Raw genomic sequence first — 13724 nt, 5'->3', positions numbered from 1 at the left:
TCAGTCCCAGTGACCTCAGTAATTGCTGCTGTCCCCTAACCAACCCATCCTGCTGTCACCCAGCCTTGGAAAGTTTTCTCCCTTGTTACCTTGCATTTGCCAGAGAACGGCTGATTCATCCACTCTGCCTCAGGCATCCCACGCAGCCACTGATGATTGAGTTACTTAACAATTAAGCAGAGCCTTAAATCTTTGCAGCACTTAACATGTATTGACTAATTAATCCAAGCCTTATCTGAGGTAGGTTAGTTCAGTCTTGGGTGTATCTTCCAAACATGCCCACGGCCGCTTTGCGGGTCAAAGGCAGAGGGAGCTCTGCAGAGGTGATGGGAGGTCCACCATCCCCACCGCCCACCCTTCCAAGAGGGACCCATGGAGCACTGCCCTTCTGTGCTGTGACTTCAGAGGTCACTGCGCCCAGGGGACCATGTCCCCAGCCCAGGACTCTTGCCAAGCTTGTCCTTGAATGGCCTTTTCTCCTGCATCTTCTCTGGCCCTCCATGATTGCTTCATTCCCTGCTCTCCCACCCAGTGGGGCTCTGGGCACATCCAGCAACTGAAGCCAACTTTCTTGGACAAGCAACAAGTTGCCCGAGGCTCTGCCAGACCTCGAGTGCAGGTGGGATAAACCTTCCCCTGGGGTCTGGCTGGCAGCTATCCATGAGTCCTGCTGATGCAGGAGAACAAATCTGGCCTTAGGATGGTGACAGGTGAGCACAGCACACTGCCCTGCTGCATCCTGCTGAAGTGACACCCAGGGGAGTCAGGCTTCCCCCACAGCCTATTCACAGGGACTGTCTCAGCCGCATCAAACCCCACATTCCAGTCTCGCTGTCAGCAGGGAACGAGGCCAGGTGTGGGAGGCAGGGAACCCATTCCCTGCATGGATGAGCTGCACAGGAGCTTTGTGCATATGAGTGGGATGGGGAGGTGCAGGGATGCACCCAAGGTTATGCAGAGAGTCCGTGGCAGAGGTCAGTGTCTCAGTGACTCCTAGCCCTGGGCTTTGGGAGAGGGAAAGGGAGGGGGTTTGCAGTAGCTAAAGCCAGGGAATTGGGGAGCTGAGCTGGGTTCCAAACCACACAAGCCTTGGGGCCTGATCCTGAGGAAAGCATCTCATTTTCATCCAATGTAGTCACTTCAGTTCCAAGACTAAAGGAAAATGTCATATCCTTGTGCCACATAGGCTCCCAAACATTAGCTAAGACCAAGGCAAACATCAAAACTCTTGCCATGCTGTGAGCCTCTTGCGCTGGAGCACAGGATCCCCCCAGTACAACGATAGAGACACAGAGGTACAAGATGCTCTTTGACATAACACTGACACCAAAATGTTTCAGCCCACCTGAGTCCTCCAAGCACCTCATGCCCTTTCCCTGCCTCCCTGTCACCCCAGGATTTCAGCTCAGTGATACCCTGCACCCCGACAGGCAGGTGATTGTTGGGGTCTCCTCCCCTGCCATGTAGCCCTGGGAGAGGGGCCCTGAGGGCACAGACACGGGGTTTCCTGCCCCTGCTCAGCCTCGTTCCCATTGGTTGGTTTGTGTTCCCTGCGCGGGCAGAAGGACCCTTGGTCCCGTGACTGGAACAGTTCCTGGGCAGAGCCCCGGCCATGCGGCTGGAGAAATAAACATCTCTGAAACAGCTAGCAAGAATCTGTCTGTCCATATATATTTCCTTTCCACGGGACTCCTGGTTTGATATATGCATGTTGCAGGATCCCCACTGCAACAAATGGTGGAGATTTGAGAGCAGAACGATCCCCGATCCCTAAGCGACTGATTTGTGTGAGTAAACCCTGGAAACTTTGGATTCCTCTTCTTGGTTTTGCTTTGCTATTCCGTATCTAAACTATGGAGGAACCGTGGGAAGACTCTTGGCTCTCAGAGCCGCATATGGACATTTATCTTAAACTTAAAATGATTCTTGAACAACGATTTGTAAATTTTAGCTTGATTCAAGCTCAAAAAGAACTGAAACACTTCCTGGCATGGTTGTTTAAGAACTTTTTCTATGTTTCTTGGGATTTAATTATTACCAAGGGCTTTTGGAAAACCGTTTGGACACAGTTAATACTGGAGTCAAAATATATGCCGATGGAAGAATATTTTCGTGAATATTATTTAGTTACCGAGACTGTTGAGCAATGTCGGCTGTGTCCTGGCGAAGGGAAGCGTGGCGCAGGGACCGTGCGGCCCAGGCCACGTGCGCCGAGCGCTCTGCGAGCAGCAGCGAGGCAGTTCCCGCGCGCGGGCGGAGCCACGCGAGCCGCAGTGTCGGTGGCGGAGCGAGGCGCGGTGGGAGCGGCGGGACCCGGCGGGACCCGCACGGCCGCGTGCAGCGCGTGGTGGAGCGAGCCCCGTGAACGCCCGACTGAGAGGGGCGGCGTGCAGGCGGCGGCTGGCGGCGATGGCGGTGGAACGGAGCCGCGCCCAGCCGAGACACGGGCTGGAGCGGAGCGCGGGGGAGTCATCGCTCGGGGGCCCGGCCGAGACGTGGGTGCAGCGCCCGGCAGCGGCAGCGAAGCTGCGACCAGAGGAGGCGACGCACGGAGAACTGAGTGGCACGGCCCGGCCCGGCCCGCGCAGCCCCGAACGCGACCCCGGGAAGAGCGCGCAGGCACGAGCAGCCCCGACAATTCCAACACGGGAGCGACCGAAGGAGAGAGCAAAGACGCAGCGAGACAGAAAACAGCAGCCACTCGGAAAAAGGAAAAGATCATAGCAACTAAGACCTTAGGGATAGTAAAATGGTATAATGTTAAGCAAAATTATGGTTTTATAACAAGGTGTGACAACCAGCAAGACATATTCGTGCATAGAACTGCTATTAAAAAGAATAACCCTGAAAAATGCATCCCAAGCTTGGGAGATGGAGAGGTGGTGGAATTCAAAATTATACAAAGTAGAAAAGGGTTACAAGCATCGCAGGTCACTGGGCCTGATGGTGTTCCTGTAAAAGGCAGTATATATGCAAAAAATCGTAGTCATGTTAGACAGTATCTCCATTGTAAGCCCCCCCTACAGTTTCCCTTTCCTAATCCCACCTTTCCCTTTTACCCTATGTCCTATTACCCCCAGTGTATTCCCAATCCGTTTTTTCATCCATGGTTTCCCTCACAAAACCATGCTTTTGCCAATTGTTTCCCCAAAAATCCCTTTCCAATGCCGAGTGGGGGATGAAAAGGGGGAGGGAAGAAGTTAAACCCTCTCCTGCCTCAGTTTCCCCACAAAGCATGCTCAGAGAATTCTGTCTCCCTTCTGTCAGCCCTAAGATGTTCCAGAGAATCTGTTTGGACATTTAAAGACTCAGGAGGGTGGCTTATTTTGTTTTGAAACTGTTCTTGTTATGTTTATCCAGTTGTTTTCATTCTCCTTTTATTAAAATAAAACGGGTGAGGTGTTGGGGTCTCCTCCCCTGCCATGTAGCCCTGGGAGAGGGGGCCCTGAGGGCACAGACACGGGGTTTCCTGCCCCTGCTCAGCCTCGTTCCCATTGGTTGGTTTGTGTTCCCTGCGCGGGCAGAAGGACCCTTGGTCCCGTGACTGGAACAGTTCCTGGACAGAGCTCCGGCCATGCGGCTGGAGAAATAAACATCTCTGAAACAGCTAGCAAGAATCTGTCTGTCCATATATATTTTTCCTTTCCACGGGACTCCTGGTTTGATATATGCGTGTTGCAGGATCCCCACTGCAACAGGTGATGAGCCTTGAGAGATGCTTGATGTGAAGGACCTGGCAGCATAAAGGGACTTTGTCAGCCTGGGGAGTCACGGAGCAGCCAGGTGGAAGAGAGCTTAATCCGAACAACCTCACTCAGAAAAGCCAGGACCAGTGGAGTCCAGATCTGCACAACCCATGTGGAGCCTGTAACAGCCAGGTGCTGGTTTGAGTCAAAAGGCATCAGCCTGCAGGTTATAAAGGTATCTCTGCTGCTTGTAAGGGTGCCCTTCACCTGCCCTCCACCTCATGTGGCTCAGGATCCCCATGGATATCACCACCATTTGCTTGCTTTTTAACACATCCAACAACATCAAATGCAGAAGAGAAACTCCTCTCCCTATGAAATTCACCAAGAAAATCCTGAGTTGTAAAGCAGAGCAATTTGTGGACCAACACTTTTCCTCTGGGTCCTAAACCATCACATATATTTTTTTTTTTTCCTTGACTGAATATGTGCTGATCTCATTCATCCTGGGAAAAGCACGGAGTGTTCTCATCCAGGCTATACCTGGCAAGCTGCACACACTGTGACAGAGGGAGCGAACTTCTGAGCAGGCTCTGCAGTGGCTGCTGCTGGGCTTCTTGTGGCTCTTTCCTGGAGTGAGAGGCCGGCTTCTTCACCTGGCATTCCTGGGAGAGATGAAGGGTAAGTCAGCAAATCAGCTTCATGCATTGCAGACATCCTCTGCTTTCAGCCATAGCAGAATTAGCTCAGGTCAGGATTTGCTGGTAGCTGGGCAGAAAAACATCTACAGGGCTTTTTCCTCCCCTCTCCACCTCCTTTGGAGGCAGAAGGCAAGAAAATGTTTTTAATGTGCTGCGTGGAGGCAGGTTGCGGGAGCTGTGGTCCCCGGCATCGCTCAGCAAGCACTGCCGGGGAAATCAACAGGGAACGTTCCTGATGCTATTTTAGACACCGGCAGAAAACGCCAGATAGCAACACCGAATTCGACGAGGCTGCACAAACCCCGGAGCAGCGACAGCGGCACGGAACGCAGGGACCCGCTCCCGCCGGTGTGTGGGTTGTCAGTCGATTTGGTGATGTGTTTGCTAACCACGACTTTGCTTTGACATGTCAGCTGGCGAGCCGGTGTCTGGATGCCATGCAGGCAGCTCCGTCTGAGCCCTGGGGAGAGCAGCTTAGATCCGCTGGCCGGGGTTAAAAATGAGCCGCAGTTAAGCTGTTGAAAGGGATCCGCGCTGCCGCCAACGTGAGTGCTCCGCGCCTGCCAGCGCAGGTGGAAGTTGCATGCCTGTCTCCAAGGGGGGATGCAGCTCTCGCCGGGTGACTGCCGGCTCCATCGGGAGCCTCTTGGCTTGCTTGCCTGGGAGAGGATGGGAAGAGGGCATCTTGCGGGGCTGCTGCAGCCGGTGGTGCTGCTGAAGGCAGCGTGTGAGATTAAAGGCGGTATCTGAGCATAAAGATACCGCAACAACCCCTGACTTTGGAATCATGAGTATTGCAGGGCTGGCTGCTGCAGGAAATATCCCCTTCGTAAGTCAGGCTGTTTGGAGTAAAAAGGACCAATTGTGTGTATTCTGCTGCAGCTCATTGTGGTCAGGTTAATTTGGGAAGAGGATGCTTGCTGGCAGCTAAAGGAGGCAGTCTGGCAGGGAGGTTAAAATGCAGAATTAACAGACCAGGCTGGTGTTTTGAAATGGTACAATAATCCCAAGGCAGGGGAACATGGTTTGGTATGATTTACCTTCTGAGATATTCAGGAGCAGGGAGACCTTACCTTAGAGGGATACTTTAATTAAAAAAAAAAAAATTCAAAGACAGATCCTGTTTTGCAAAGCCCCAACACCACAATGACGGGCACTGCTGATAGCAGCTGTCCTGCCTGCCATCCAAATGCCAGGCCTTCCCAGAAACGCTGCTTGTGAAAGCTCCGGCACAGGGAAGTTTTAGCACCCCAGTTTTGCGTGTGGGTGCGAACGCATGTCTGTGTTTGGGGGGAGGAGGCATGAACTGCTCGTTGTACCCCAAGCCTGGCTGTGCAGCCAAAGAATTACTGGAGCTGTGATGATGGGTGTTAGGCAGGGCTGTGCTTTTAAAAGAAGAGCCCGGATGGGTTTAACATGGTGATCCCTTCTGGAGCTTTCAGCACCCATGGTCTTGGACATTTCACAGCTAAAACTGGTGCCTGTTCCTCAAAAGCTGGTGTCAAATTCCTGGTGCTTCCATGGGACCTCCTGCATGGACACAGCAAGGACATGAGGTCCGAGTTGATCTGCAGCTCCAGCTGAGGTGGCATAGTGAAAATGCCATGGAGGTCAACTTGTCAGTGTTGATTTGGACGGGATAAGGATTGGAAAAATGGGCAAATAGCAGTGAATCTTCCTGGAGAGAAGGTGTCCAGGGATCAAAAGGGAGAGATGTCATTGGTGTGTGCCAGGACATGTCTGGGATCTGGAGGGGACAAGGGTATGTGGTGGAAGAGAGTGCTCCCTGTACTAACCCATCACTGTCCGTGCTTGTCAGCAATGCACAAAGCCACAAATGAGAGATATTGTGTGCTTGCAAGAAAAGGGGAATTTTTTCCTTCCTCATTTCTCAATTAAATTTTACACTGCAAACTCCGTCTCAGCTCTCCTTGCAGAGGGAAAAGAGCAGTTGCTGCGAAGGGTTATTTTTTTTAAAGCAATAGCACAAGGAACCTAAAGCACAACCTTCCTCTGGAATAACCTTACTCTGGTCTCATTTCCAGTGGCTGCTTCATGACTGACCAGAACCAAACCATTCAGCAGTGTAAGAGTACATCCTCTGCAGAAACAGCAGCCTGCCTTGGAGGGCTACTTCATTTTCTTTCATTAAATTTACTGTTTGTATTAATTTGTTTAATGTTGTTGAGGAAAAAGGGCCCTCTCTACTGAGCAACCCTATTAAAACATGCCTATTAAACCTCACCCCATGATACCACAGGGGTTGGCTGGTGCTGGTGGCAGTCCTGCTGATGGTTCTGGTCTTAAAAGTTACAGGAACCAAGCACAGACTAATGTAGCTGTTGTCAAAGGCTGGGGGTCTGCTGGTACGAGAGCAAGAACAGTGAGGGAGGGAGGCCTTACAGCTCTCTGCTGGCAGGAGACCTTCCATATGTCTTTTTCCTTCACCCTTCACCTAAGATGAAAAAGGAGATGGAGTGAAGGCTGTCCCTTCATGGCATGTTGACAGCTTGTCAAGCAGAGGTTGGGAGGAGGCTCCAGTTAACACCTGGACATTCCTGTAATTTAGTTCTTTCAGCAGCTAATGGTCGTTCATGATCTGTGTTTTCAGAAACATCTTCATCCACCTGTGAAGCACAGTCACTGCTTTGCTCGGCAGGGATCAGAATCCTGGTTATCACTTGCTATTGACATGGGCATAGCATTTTGTCCCTCCCACCTTCCCAACATAAAGGGCTGAAGCCCCACCAGCAAACTGATCCAGACTGCCCTGTTCTCCTGGGCTGACACAGGGTGCCTCTCTCTGCCATGCAGCCCTGTGCCAGTGCAAGCTGCTCTGAGAACAAGGAGCCAGACGCAAAACTGGGTGAGGGCAAGGACCTCCAACACCCCAGAGTGAGGGGCATTGGATCACACGCACAGCGAACACTTTGCCAGCGGCTGCACCATATACTGAAACAACCACACAGCCTGCAGCCCTGATACAAAACCACTGACCTGAACAGCAGCCAGATCATTTTTCTTATGAGAATGCACCATTCTTGAGCAATTTTTCCAGCACATCCCACGCAAACACGTTTTCTCTGAACACTGCACGGCAGCATTTACCATCTCATGCCAGCTCTTGTTTTTTTCCTAATCACAGAGGTTGGGAGGGCTCTCACATGTAACTGGTGTGTCTGTGCTGGTGGGCACAGAGTCTAAGAGGTGTATCCTCATGGAAAATCCAGCATTAAACCATTTCATGTCACCAGTTCTAGAATCACAGGATGGTTTGGGTTGGAAGGGATCTTATGATTGTCTATTTCCAACCTTAAGTCAGATAAGATCCCACCTTTCTGCAGAAATCTGAAGCCTTGGACCTGGCACATACATATTGGTCTAATAACACATCCTTCATCTTCTCATCACTGCAACAGCCTTCCCAGGAAGGGCACATTGACTCTTCCCAGCTGGCATGCAGGGGGTTGCAGAAGCACCATTGATCATTCAATACTGGCACTAAGTATTGTTGTTTGTGATATGCTATATTAGCTGAATTCTTGGTGGTAAAAAAGGAGATGTGAACGGAAATGGATAGTGTCTGTAAAGTCTCATTTCTAGCCCAGTGTATTTTGTGCTCACTCTGACCTCGAGTTTAAGTTACTGTGGAAGCAGGGAGATTTTAAGGCATTTTTTTGGCCCAGTTTATCAACTTCCATTGCACAACAGCACCTTGGGGCAGCCAGGATGTATCACCAAATACATAACTGGGCTTCTTAGTTAGTGGTGAGTGATGGCCTTGTGCTATTTGTTCATAACTAAGAGAAAGAAATGGCCAAAGTCCCTCTCTTCCCACATGGTAGAGATGGAGGGATGTTTCTACAGGAGCAGCTCTGCTCCTTGGCAGGCACTCCTTTTTGATCCAAGCTGGTGATTGCAAGCTCCTCAGGTGCCTCATTTCTGTATGTAGGAGGGAGGGGGAAGCAAAAGCAGCAGTGCTTCTCCCACTTGTCTGGCCTTGGTACTCCATACACTGATCTGATGGGAAGAACAGGGGAAAAATGGTATTTATCCAAGATGATCTAATTAACATTTCCCATCTTTTCTCATTTGGTAAGAGACTGATACTCTATTTCTCCCTTGACCACCCTGAAAAGTCCATTGATTTTAACCTGCCAAAAAACGATTGGGGGATATAAAATTTGAACCTCAAACAAACAGAAAAAAGAGCTGAAATTTAGTATTTTCCTTTATTTGTAATGCAATGCACTAAATAATGTTCAGGAGTGACAAATGCCCAGGAAAAAACATTTCATCATGTAATTTTACAAGGGAGAGAAGAAGCAAACCCAACAGTCATGGACTCAGTCGATACAGTGGATTGAGCCCTACTCCTCTGCAATGCTGGAGGCAGTCCCATGTCTCCTGCACTTATCCTATCAGACCTATCTGAGGGTATTTGAGGTAATTCTTACCTAATTGTCAGGCACAGGAGCAACTTCTGGCTGGGATCATGACTGTGCCATTAGCTGGGAGCTCCTGGGGTTGATTCCCATGTTCATAAACTTCAAGCAAGTACCTGTTGGGAGAGGGAGAGGATAAGCTGGCAGGTAAGCAAGGATCTTCTTGCCATTGTCAGAGAATCCAGTGTGCTTTGGAAGAGAAGCAAGAGAGTTTAGGAAAACAATTCTCATATATACAAGTCTACAGAGAAAGCAATGATCAGCACAGAAAGAAAAACACAGCTTAACTTCAGCAACCTACGAAATTCACAGCAGTGGTGCTGCACAGGGGGGCTTGGCATGGTATGTCAAAAAGTTAAATGGCCCCAAGAGTGAAAAGACATGGACAACTGCCAATATATTATGCAGTTCTTATCTGAGCACCCGAATTCCCCCTCAGTGTGCTGCATTAGGCTGCAAAGCAGTCTGTAATCAGGAAGTTTGGCAGTCATGACAGAGATGCTCCCTGGCATCCATTTTGAGCAGCCTATTGTGCAGCCAGGTCTGCAGAGCCTCTCTGGGTACCAGAGAGAACAGAGGCCTCTCCTGCAACTGGGCAAGAGCTGTGGCTCTCCACACGTTGGACAGGAACCACTTCAGCCTCCAGCACAAAGCCCTGGGAGCAACGGAGCCAAGGCCACGTTGTCTCTTTGTACAGAGTCTGGGCAGACACATCCAGGTCACTCACTCCAGACAGCATTCATGACCTGTGTCTTTGCTGTTTTCCAGTCACCCAGAGGGGAGCTCAGAGCCTTGGCAGCAGCCCTGTCACAGTCCCCAGGGTCCCTGGGCTGTCCTGCCTGCTGAAGCATGGCTGGAGCGTGTGGCAGCTCAGGAACTTGGGAAGAGGCCACCACATCCGGCTTGGATGTGATGTGCCTCACCCTACAGTGCCTTTTGGGTTCATTTAGGCTCTCAGCTCATTCTTCAGTGGCTGAAGGGAGATCTAAGAACAGGATTTAGCTGTGGCTCACCCTCCCCTTCTCCTCAATCCTCTAGAAAGAATAAATGCTAAAGAGAATGAAGGTAATCCACGGCCAAGGCAAGTCCATGCTAATCCCTCTCTGGAGTCTTGGCCGAGTTCAGCATTCAAGCCCTGGGAAGTATTAGGAAATGGATAATAGAACAGGAAATGCCAGATTTTGGTAGCTGTGAAAAGGACAGACACACATTACCCATGCCATAGAGATAAAGGGGAGGGTTTCCCTCTCCTCCCAGGCTATGGATGTTAGAACTGAATGGACATGGTGTCCAAACTGGGTGAAAAAAAGACTATGCCACTCTTCTTGTGAGGCTTGCAGGGAGGGGCCACACTGGGAATAAGTTCATATCTTCAATGTCTTCAGGATGACTTTCACACTCATGGGGCAGCTCACTTCCATGCCTACCCCTCCTGTGCTTGCTCCAGTGGCATTTTCAGAAGGCACCCTTGTATGTGTTTAAGGGGGAAGAAAACCTGTCTGACAGCCCATTGCTCGACTGGATACTCCTTTTTGTTTCTGAGCCCAGCTCAAAAAAGATTTTTCTCTGCCATCCTGGAGAAAGAACTGAAAGTGCAGGATCAGCTGAAAAAGAGGAACTTGCTGCAAGCAAACCTGACACCGCCTGCAACATCCAAGAGACCAGAAGCTTCATTTGCTTTGTTTCTACACAACTGATCAATTGAAACCAATCAATGAAACACTGGGGGTTGGCATGTTCCTGCCTCCACCCCGCGGGCTCTGCCTGATCCCAACAGCAGCCCGGAGCTGACTCCCACACTAATGCACACGCAAGCACAGATCCTCTAGTGACATCCGATCCTCCACGATATCTCATGGATGTCTAATTATTATCTAAAGATCAGCCTGGATACAAAAGAGTTTTTGACATCCCTTTCCTCCCAAACCGTCTCCCTAAATCTTCTCAAAACACAATGGGCAACACGATGATTTATCTGCCATGCAGGCACTGCTCCTGATGCCACTTCATACCTCTCCTTCAAAGCCCACAAATTTAGGCTGCAGCTAAATTTTGCAGAATTTTTCAAGCCCAGCTTCTCCAGCCCTGCAGGTAAATCTCTTGCATATCTCTTCCTTCATCTGTTACTAAAGCACTTCTCATGGGCCCTGATCACACTTCACTCTTACCCATTCATGATACCACCATGGAGATTTTTCTCCTAACCTTTCCTTTTTGTCTTGTTTCTCAGGTTGTATCCTTTCACTGGTTCGTCCCTTCCCATAACACCAAACTCAGTTCTTCGCTCTCAAAGCCCTGTGACTTCTCTGCCCGTAGCCCTTCCCACCAACTACAGCCCACAATGGTGGCCAACCTCTTTTCTATCACATCTTTGGAAGTGCTCCTCAAAAAACATCCAAAACTCAGTCTCTGGTAGAAACCCATCTTTGCTCCCAGTATCTGCATACTGGTCATGTTGCCACATAACACACTGGCAAATATCACTTTCCTTCTCCATGTTCCCATTTGTCTGAGCCACCCATTTCCCTATGTCTTAATCTTGGAATAGCAAGCGTAAGTGTTTGTTGCGTAGCACAGCTCAGCCCAGCTGCAGCTTCTTGTCCTATGGCAACAGGAACCAGGAATAATAACATCAAGGTGGTGACTCATTAAAACCAATAACCTCAATAATTAGACTTAACTTTTCCAATTGTATAAACAGCTGAGAAAAAAACCAGAATCTTATGCTTTTCCAATATTTTTCCTTCTTCCAGTTTCTCACACAGAAATTGTCAGTATTGGGCACTTGTCACAGTCAAATTTCCTCTCTCTCCACACAACAGTAAATTCATGGAGTGAAGTGAAATGTTTGTTTTCTCCCTATTCTGTGAGTGCTGAAGACTCTCCAGCATCTCTTTGCTCTGAGCAAGGAGGAAACCAGCTGCAGCCCTGCCTTGGTGCCAACATTGTTCCAGCTGCTGTTGCTATAGGAAAAAAAACCACCAAAGGCAGAACTGTCCAAGTTTCGAGTTCCTGAAAAAATCTGTTTAAATCAGCAGGGATAGAGTCTGGATGCAAATTTCTCTCCAGATCTGATGCTCAGTGGGTGCCATCCACCACTTCATTCAGCTGCTGCTGGTTGAAGCTGTATCCTGGTACAGTCTCTTCTCTACTCTCCCTGTGACCTACCCCTCTCTAAATAACACTTCCCTGCCTCTTGTCAGAGGCAGAGAAAGAGGCTTGGACCAAGGAAAAAGCTGCCCATGGGATTAACAGAGGGTGTCTGTGCGACAAGGAGCCATCACAAGTAGGACAGCACTCAGAGGGCACTGGAGAGACAGGTACCCTGGGGGCAAAACACTGGGACAAGCTGGCTGATGAAATAAGGAACAATCAGGATGGCAGGGGGTGGGAGAGAGGAGGCAAGGAGCCAGGGAGGAAGACTTGAAAGGACTGGGATGAAAAGGGGATGAAGGGACCAAACTGCTAAGAGAGGTGGGCATCACATCCCTGAGCAGAGCCCCACATTCCACTCCTCTTTCTCAGTCCTTGTCCCTGCATTTTGGGCATACCAGGACCTTGTGTTTAACTATGTCCTTCTTTAATTGCAAAGGATCGCAGTCCCCTGAAGCTCGAGTGGCTGCAGAACCAGTGCTGCCCTGAAAATGGCTGCTCTGACCCCAGCAGGGCAACTGCCCTGGTGCCAGCATTGAAGGAACCTTAGTATAGATCAGATCTCAAGAACCTGACTGTCAAACCTGCCCTACAGACCTCAACCCCCTCCCAAAAGAAGCACACCATTGAGTACAAAAATATGGTGTTAAAAATGGAAAGTGCTTATGGAGGGAGATCAGCTGCTTTGTGAAGCAGCTGTATGTTCTGGAGCTCCTTTTGATGTAAATGTGTGAAATTACACATTTATTGCAGGATTCAAATGTAGCCATGGCAACATGATTATCAAACAGTTGCATATGGAAGTGTAAATCCATACAGGTTTCTGGCTGGTGAGATTAAACTGCCCAGAGACAGAGCTCAGTGTATTCCAAGCCCAGGCCCTCCATGCCCAAAAGGATTCATATCTGGTTTCTGTGACTGGGAAAAATTCCATTTCTTTCCATCCAAATTGGCTCCACTCAAGTGGGCTGACCACCAAACAGATGGAGAAGAGCACTAAACAGGCCAGTACCCCCAGAAAAGAGGCAGCACCATGTACCTCCCTGCATGCTGCTGCACGGGGTGACCCTGTCCTCAAGGCTGGTTTGAACAAATTCCTCTGCTCAGCCCCTTGCAAGGGGCAGGGACAGTTCAGCCAGGAGCTGTGTCTGCAGAGCAGGTTTCAGTTACACCTCGAGCATTGTCAGGCTGTATTCATTGAGGGCATGAAAACAGGCTGGGCAGCCAATGGCACCCCCTCACCCATGCTGTCCTCATGTGACAGCGATCTGGTGACATCCGAAGAGGGGACAGAAAAGCTGGCATGTGTACTGGCTGCAAGCAGGAAGGGGCTGTGCCCTTATAGTCTCAAAACCGTGACCTTGATGGCCATTCCTTGGAAACAGGGCCCATCCATTAACTTTCCACAGCTGTCAGTTCCAGGCTGAGCCACAGTGTCACAGCCAAGGAAAGTCAGGCACAGTCTCCTCCCCTGGATACATAGCAGGCTCTGACACCTCATGTAACAGTGTCTGCACACAGACTGAGCTCAGCTCAGGGTCCTGGTATGTCTGAAGTGCTGAGTGATAAGTGTCGTCAGGTGGACTGTGAAACAACAGGGGAAAAGGGAAAGAAAAAGAGAAAAAAGGAAAAAAGGAAAAAAGAAAAACAAAATAAGAAGAAAAGGAAAAAAAAGGAACATGCACCCCAGCACGGAAACAGACTGGTGGGAAGGAAATAGAAGTTTTAAATAGACACTA

The 13724-nt window shown here is 49.7% G+C and overlaps 1 protein-coding gene across 3 annotated transcripts in view; it reads left to right on the top strand.

Annotated features, from left to right (window-relative positions):
• Positions 1-4040: 4040 nt before the first annotated feature.
• Positions 4041-13724, top strand: part of SLC45A4 (solute carrier family 45 member 4) — an 85248-nt gene continuing 75564 nt past the window's right edge. The window contains exons 1-2 of one of the 3 annotated variants that reach the window (XM_048286404.1): positions 4041-4367; positions 4801-4932. The gene's annotated coding sequence lies outside the window, so the exon portion shown is untranslated. Of the gene's footprint in view, positions 4368-4502; positions 4933-13724 lie in introns of those variants that run through there. The other 2 variants (XM_048286406.1, XM_048286405.1) reach the window with 2 other exon arrangements.

Source organism: Corvus hawaiiensis, chromosome 26 (assembly GCF_020740725.1).
Source record: "Corvus hawaiiensis isolate bCorHaw1 chromosome 26, bCorHaw1.pri.cur, whole genome shotgun sequence".
NCBI lineage: Eukaryota > Metazoa > Chordata > Aves > Passeriformes > Corvidae > Corvus > Corvus hawaiiensis.
The sequence above is the reverse complement of the archived record's forward strand: the minus strand, read 5'-3'. Positions and strand labels throughout refer to the sequence as shown.